The sequence below is a fragment of the Podarcis filfolensis genome, assembly GCF_964270895.1.
Source record: "Podarcis filfolensis genome assembly, chromosome: 7".
NCBI classification, from domain to species: domain Eukaryota; kingdom Metazoa; phylum Chordata; class Lepidosauria; order Squamata; family Lacertidae; genus Podarcis; species Podarcis filfolensis.
Window position 1 is genome coordinate 37,468,501 of NC_139603.1, and position 7,454 is coordinate 37,475,954.

At 37.8% G+C, this 7,454-nt stretch overlaps 1 protein-coding gene across 2 annotated transcripts in view; it reads right to left on the minus strand.

Moving 5' to 3' along the window:
- The window catches only part of ZNF407 (zinc finger protein 407), a 328,959-nt gene that overhangs the window by 74,777 nt on the left and 246,728 nt on the right, over window positions 1-7,454 (minus strand). The gene's annotated exons all lie outside the window — the stretch shown is intronic.

Consider the following 7,454-nt stretch of genomic DNA (forward strand, 5'->3'; position numbering starts at 1 on the left):
AACAAAAAAGCAAAAGCAATTTGGGATTGCCAAGACAGAAATAGGTGATTCTTAAAAAAATTTAAAGGAAAACAATTAACACGGGGGGGGGGGGGGGAGAGACTACACCAATTTAGGTCATCACCAAATTTTAAATAACTTGATGTATCGTACTGAGAGATTACATGACACACGTGTGACAGAATGCAAGTGCCGATGTCTGTCATAATAAAACCACTTAGGTTCAATGTGAAAGCACAATGCACTAAAGGGGCTCCAGTGAACCTCAGCAAGAGATTACGTACTTTCCTATTGGCAGAACATGGCAAGGCAGAATGTCAGATTTCATACTCGGCAGACATCTACAACAACTGATGCCTTGTAGTCAAAGGCTGTTAAATTACCTGTGAAGGGTTACTGGCAGCCCCGAATGTTTTTTCTCATTGTTTATTTAGTTCCAAAAGCTCCTGGTTTTTGTGCTGATTGCTCTAACTGACAGCACAGGAAATCTGGACGCTGTAAACAGGGTGCTGCTGTATTGAATTACAGGTAACAAGTGTGTAATCAACCTGCTATGGTTGGACCTTTGGTATTTCTATATTGATGGAAATAAGGTGGAAGAAAGTTCACTAATATTGAAAGATTAAAAGAAATAAACACAAATAACTTGTGTCAAAGGATTGGAATTGGGACAGAGGATAATTGACCCAACTGAAAGGTTATTGACAGCATAATCCTATACATGTCTGCTCAGAAATAAGCCTCATTAAGTTCAATGGAGCTTATTCCCAGGAAAGCAAGTACAGGATTGCAGCCTAAGTATTTTATTCGTTGCTCAAATAATACCACAGGAATTAAAGGTGAGTGTGTTCTGAAGTGCTTTCATTATTAGCCATAAAAATATATAAGAGTTAAACAGTCCTTAGCCACAATATGTTATTCTATGAGACATCAGGGAACAACCTGCCAATGCTTACTGCTAGAGAGAAGTCTGCTAGGTTAAAGCCAGTCATAATGCAAAGGAGGCTTATACGAGGCATCCCTTTTGCAAAAGTGATAAAAATGGTGAGGAGAGCAGCATGAAAAAAATGGGGTGCAGGGCTCTGATGAATTATAATATTGTCATGTCTCTCCATGCTAAAACATTATAAGTTGAAGCAGTAACCCCCTCCAAGAGTAGATTGCAAATTTATGTGAGGTATTTAAAATGTAATGGTTAATTAAAAAGCATAAATAAAAATTCGCTGGCAATTAGTCAACAAAATAACCCTATGTTAGACAATACACAGTAGTATAAAAGAGGAAGCCCTCCTGTTTATCAACTGAGCCCTGGCTTCATCTGTGTTTGAGACTACAGTAGGCAATAACATTTCACTGGGGGGAGGGAGGGGGGAATCCACTAAAAGATATCAAAATACATTATTATCAGACACTATTTTTATTCTGTACATTACTTATTAAAGCAGATAGTGTGTGTTATCATCTTATTATGCCCCAAAGACCTGCTTTACAGTTTAAAATTACAAGAAAAATAAGGTTTCATTAGCATTCTCATTGATGATGGTAATTTTAGGCTACTCACATTATTGGGAAAGAAATGTTGTTCTTGCCAAGTAAAACTGTACTACAATTGGTATTCATCAGTGTTATACCACTGAACATCTGAAAATGAGTGATTAGATCAATTTAGGCTGAACTGAGATCAACTTCCTAATTTGGGGGTTCTTTCCTGGGTCCCATGTAAGAGTATGCATGCAGTATGTAGACTTCAATCTGGAGCTAATAAAAGGTTTGAAAGGCCTCCAGACTGCTGAAAGTTCCTGATGATGTCAAAAGACAAGTGTGGGGAACTTTGTCCCCCCAGATGTTGCTGAACTACAACTCCCATCATCCTTGGTCATTGGTCATTGATGTTGGGGCTGATGGGGCTTTAGTAACATCTGGCAGGTCAGAGGTACCCTAACGCCTGGCCTAGATGTAGACATGCCTAGGAAACTATCATACATGTGTGGCACAAACCAATGTGTTTTGGGATCATGGAAGGAAGTTTCCATGACAGCCAACGTTCTGTATGCTCTATACATGTATACATCTGCAGCAGTGTTCAAGGCTTTGTGTATAGACTACGTTCATAGAAAGGACTGACAAGCCCTACTGGATCAAACCACAAGTCTATCTAGTCCAGGGGTAGGCAACCTAAGTCCCAGAGGCCAGATGCGGCCCATTCACCTTCTCAATCTAGCCCACGGACGGTCTGGGAATCAGCATGTTTTTACATGAGTAGAATGTGTGCCTTTATTTAAAATGCATCTCTGGATTATGTGTGGGGCATAGGAATTCATTCATCCCCCCCCCAAAAAAATATAGTCCGGCCCCCCACAAGGTCTGAGGGACGGTGCACCAGCCCACGGCTGAAAAAGGTTGCTGACCTCTGATCTAGTCCAACATTCTGTTTCTGGCAGTGGTCATTACGAAGGACATAGATGGAATCTTATTGTAATTTTCACATAGTTAGGTAGCTGATGGGACAATGTGAGGAGCAGGCAGTAAGATTTAAGGGACACTGATTCAGACATGACATGCTACCATGATAATTCAATTTCAGATATAAACTCTCTTCTCCTCATGTTCAATTCTCTCCACTCCCAAAGAAGAAAAAGTGAAAGCAAAATCTAAAACACCTCTATGCAAGTGCTACATATCAACATACTGGGAATATCCGAGTTCAAGACTATAGAGTTGCATAGATGGTATTGGTAGATGAGCATAGCACAGTTGCATACAAAAGCTTGAAACTATAAAAAAATTCTTCAATTATCTTACAAACTTTTTTTTTTAAAGTAAATACACAAAAGTTAGTGGAAATAAGAAAACCTCAATCTTTTTACTGATGTTAGTAGAATTAATACAATTTTCCTTCTAGTACACCATGAAAATACCACCTACTATACCAATTCCTGTTAGTAAGTTTCTTCCTCTAGTGACCAGAATTTTAAAACAAGAGATTTGGAAAAGCTATACCAGCTATTAAGGAAAGGCTATTACTACACAATTATCACCACACATTAAGAAGACATGGACAGTGGCATAAGCACGATTTTATTTTCCTTGTAGGTCACATAAAAACCTATCAAGCAGTTATTTTACATCTCTACAGTTGCTAATAACTATCGTGGAATTGAAAGAGTTAATGCCAGTAGCAGAATAGCAGCTCTGATTATCAAGGCCTCTCAAGTGAGTAAAAGCCTAATATGGGGATCCATTCAGTTATGGAAACAATCCCCAAAGTTCTGCAACAGCTATTACACTCACAGTGGTAATAAAGTCCTTTCCAGTGGTGATAAAGACATCTTAGTCGATTAATTGTATGAATTTTATTGATTAATTAAATCTACATAAAATTGCCAGTGAATAAAATAGCTGCACTGATGGAAATGTATTTTCTTTGATTTTAGATGAAGATAAGAAAAGCTCTGCTGGGTCAGGCCAAAGGCCCATCTTACATTCTCACAATGGCTAACCAGATGCTGGGGGAAGCACACAAGCAAGGAATGACAGAAACAGCTATCTTCCACTCATGCTCCCTGGCAGCTGGTATTCAGAGCACATAGCTCATATAGCTATAATGACTACCGGTCATTGTTAGTCTTATCCTCCATGAGATTTTGTAATCCCCGTGAGCTTTAACCACTTGTTAAGCTATTCTGTGGACATGGTGGTATCTTCTGGTAGCAAATTTCTTACTTTAACTATGCAGTGTTTGAGGAAGTACCTGTAAAATAATCCTGACCACTTGCATTTCTGTTAAGTACCTATATTTAAAATAACTGATCAAAACTCTGTCCCCCAATTATTTGGGGGAATCGTTTTAGTTTATGAAATGATTTTAAATCAACTAATCCAACGGATTGATGCCATGGTGCTAATTCGTGTCAACATTGCTGACAGGAGTCTTAACGTCAACACCAAACTACCAGGATCGTAAGCTGGCTGGATGTATGAAACGGCACATAAAAACATGGTTGTTAAATAGATAATACTTTTCTGTGCTTTCCCCCACACATTTATATTTATACAATGCCAACCTACTTAACATCTATGGATGCTAAATTAATGCACATATTGGTGTTGCAAGTGCTTTTTTTCTGGGGAGACACAGGGGGACGCATACCCCTAAACATTTTGTGAATCTAAGTTTGGCCTCATTGAGGAATATGAGTAGGAAAATGAGAGTATCCCTAAACATTTAGAATCCCTAAACATTTTTTTAGAAAAAAAGCACTGGGTGTTGCAGAGACTTGGTTCAAGTCTTAAATAAATCTGCATATACAGTAGATATGAAGAAAAGTAAAGGCTAGGGCAAAATCTACTCAGTGATCTTGTGACAAGGCTGCAGGGCATATACAGAAAACAGAGGTTTCCATGGTGTGTGTTTGTGAGATCTGGAGGAGTTTATCAGATTTTTAAAGGCATGATTTTGGGAATCATGTACGCACCCTGGGATGCTTGCAAGTGAACCACCTCCCTTCCACCACCTTGTGGAATGACAGACAATTGCTATAGGCCAGGATTCAGGAATGGACCAGAGACTGAATGTGGTCCTTCGGGCCTCTATATCCTGGTCTCAGGACTCTACAAAAGCCACACCTCCATACTGGCTCTACTTCACACTCTCAGGTGCTTTTGCCTCACTGCAATATGTCATTGTTTGGTTTGTGTCTTTTTTAATTGTTTATAATAAACAATAATTTTATTATTTATACCCCAAACATCTGACTACAGTGGTACCTCTGGTTACGTACTTAATTTGTTCCAGAGGTCTGTTCTTAACCTGAAACTGTTCTTAACCTGAAGCACCACTTTAGCTAGTGGGGCCTCCTGCTGCCACTGTGCTGCTGCTGCACGATTTCTGTTCTCATCCTGAAGCAAAGTTCTTAACCCGCGGTAATATTTCTGGGTTAGAGGAGTCTGTAACCTGAAGCATGTGTAACCCGAGGTACCACTGTATTTTAGTTATGTTGTACAGTAGTTACGAATTTGTTCATGTTGTGAACCACCTTGAGCATGGTTTGAACTGAGGGAAGCAGCATACAAATAAAATTATGTATGCCTGTACTATAAAATAGTATATTGTATTGAGTTTGTGTGATTTGTTTTGATCAGAACTTTAGAGTTTCCCTTACAATGTTAAGTCCTGCAAAAAACTATCACCAACACATTTTTTTGTTTGCCCTTTAACAGAAAGTGAACAGAAAATATTGCTGGGGCTGGGGACAGAATTGCTGATTATGACATGTTGATTACCAGTTAACTATTATTTATTAAATAATTCCATCGTTGTTTTACCTGAAGGAATTAAGCTGGCAGAATCCATGTCAGGGTTCCCCTCTATTGCAGTTTAATTTATTTTAAAGATACTACTTTATTCTCCTTCACACCATTTAAAAAGGTGTTTTGTTAAAAAAAATAGAAGATAACATATGTTACATTATGAAGGCCAAATAAACTTTCTGTGTGTATTTTAAGCAGTCACATAGTCCATATATAGCTTTGCTTTGACCAAACAAAGAAAAAAGAGAGTTGTACAGGTTTTTCTGTCACACACATTGAAAGTTAAATGCTGAGGTTGGTACATTTCTTGCAGCAGATTTACAGTCGCTAAACAGCACTTTGTGATACCATTAAGTTTGATCCAATGCAACTATCCTTAAATATAAGGGATGATATTCAATGTTAAAAGCCAATGGAAGGAAGGTAGTGGAACAGGGATGGAGGCAAGTCTTGCTTATCTCCCTTTCCACTGCAGCACCCCATGCCTCCCTAAATCTTCCCCATTCCTACAGAGCAGATTTAAAGAGAATGTAGGGTGCTGCATTGGGGGAAGGAGATGACCAAATCACAGAGAGATCATAGAAAATCCCTGCTGCCAGGAAAGTCACCATTAGATACCACAAATTTTCTATGGATTAATTGCACCATTTCACATTTAACAATGTTATCACTATAGGACAAGAAGAAGCAACATAGGTCTCATTTACTGGATCAAACTTTTTTTCCAGGCTCCCGTAACCTTGTGCTTCTAGTCTATATCAAATACATCATTTTTTTTGGGGGGGGGGGGAGAAAGAACTTTCCTATGACAAAATAAGACTTGGTGCACAGATAAGGCTTAACAGCCTTATGTTGCCCATCCTTGCTTTGAGCCACTATGAAATTTATTTAGAATTAGTTATATATGTAGCTGGGATAAAATCTAAGTTGAACAGCACACCAAACTAATATTGAGATAGATAATTTTCCTTGTTGGTTGCCTGTCTAGCATTTTACCTATGGAAGGGCTTGCTTGAGGTAACACTGCTGAGCTGAATACTGCATGAAGCCAGTACTAGTTTTCAGTATTATCTGGCTTGTTTTCCTATAGCAGATTAGAAAGAACCTGGTAATAAAACCAAAACATAAGTCTTGCTCCCTCCCACATACTTCAGCCGTGACTCTTTTTCAATATATTAATTTGGTGAAAGTTGTCTAGCTGTTATTATACTTGCTCACTATATTATTGATTTAAAATGAAAACCTTAAGGGTAAATCAGATTTAATGTCACCATTTCCAGTGATTTTCAGTTTATAGTTTTATCTGAAGAAGGTGTGTTTAAAATGTATGGGCATAATAATTTTGCTGTTAATTATCAATGCAAAATATATAGTCACAGTTATGCATTACATAAATATAAAGATGTGAAATGCAGAGGAGCTATATATTTTTGATAATAGTTCTAAAGTGCTTAGCTAAATTAATAGTGAGCAATTTGTGCTGGCAGATCTTTTTAAAGATTCTTTTGGTAAAAATTACAGGCCTCTGTTATGCTTAATTTGGCGTGGCTTAGAAGGTGATGAACTGAATGCATTATGTGCAAAACATAACTCAAAGGAGCCCAAAGAACAAACATGATGAAAATCTTACTCTTGTTAAACTACTGCTTCTCCTGCACTTTTATGGAGAACTCTATATGCTTCAAAATCTAACCTGAATCAACTGATATTTGCGAAGTATTTAAACGCTAACAAATGCCATATCACTATCTAATGAATTTGTTTGAACCCAGGTTGTTTCAGGATAACTGGATATTTTCCTGATAAGGAAGGATAGAAGTGCCTTACTGCTTGGGCTTTGTTTAAAGGAAACAAATCACAAGTCCAGACTCAGATGACAAGATTATTTTTTAATATGCATATTGCAAGAACCCACAGAAAATCCAGGAATGCTTAATTAATCTCCTATTTGAATTTTCACAGGAAAACATGCATACAAAACCAACAAAGTCTACTTTTGTAATTTCATGCTGCTGCTGAGGCTTTCCACTACAATCTTTTATTTGTTGGCACAACAATTCTTAGAATCAGACCACAAGTTTCAGAACAATAACAAGTTAGAAATCAATTAGTTTTATTCTTTGAAGCAGATTTCCAATTCAGAC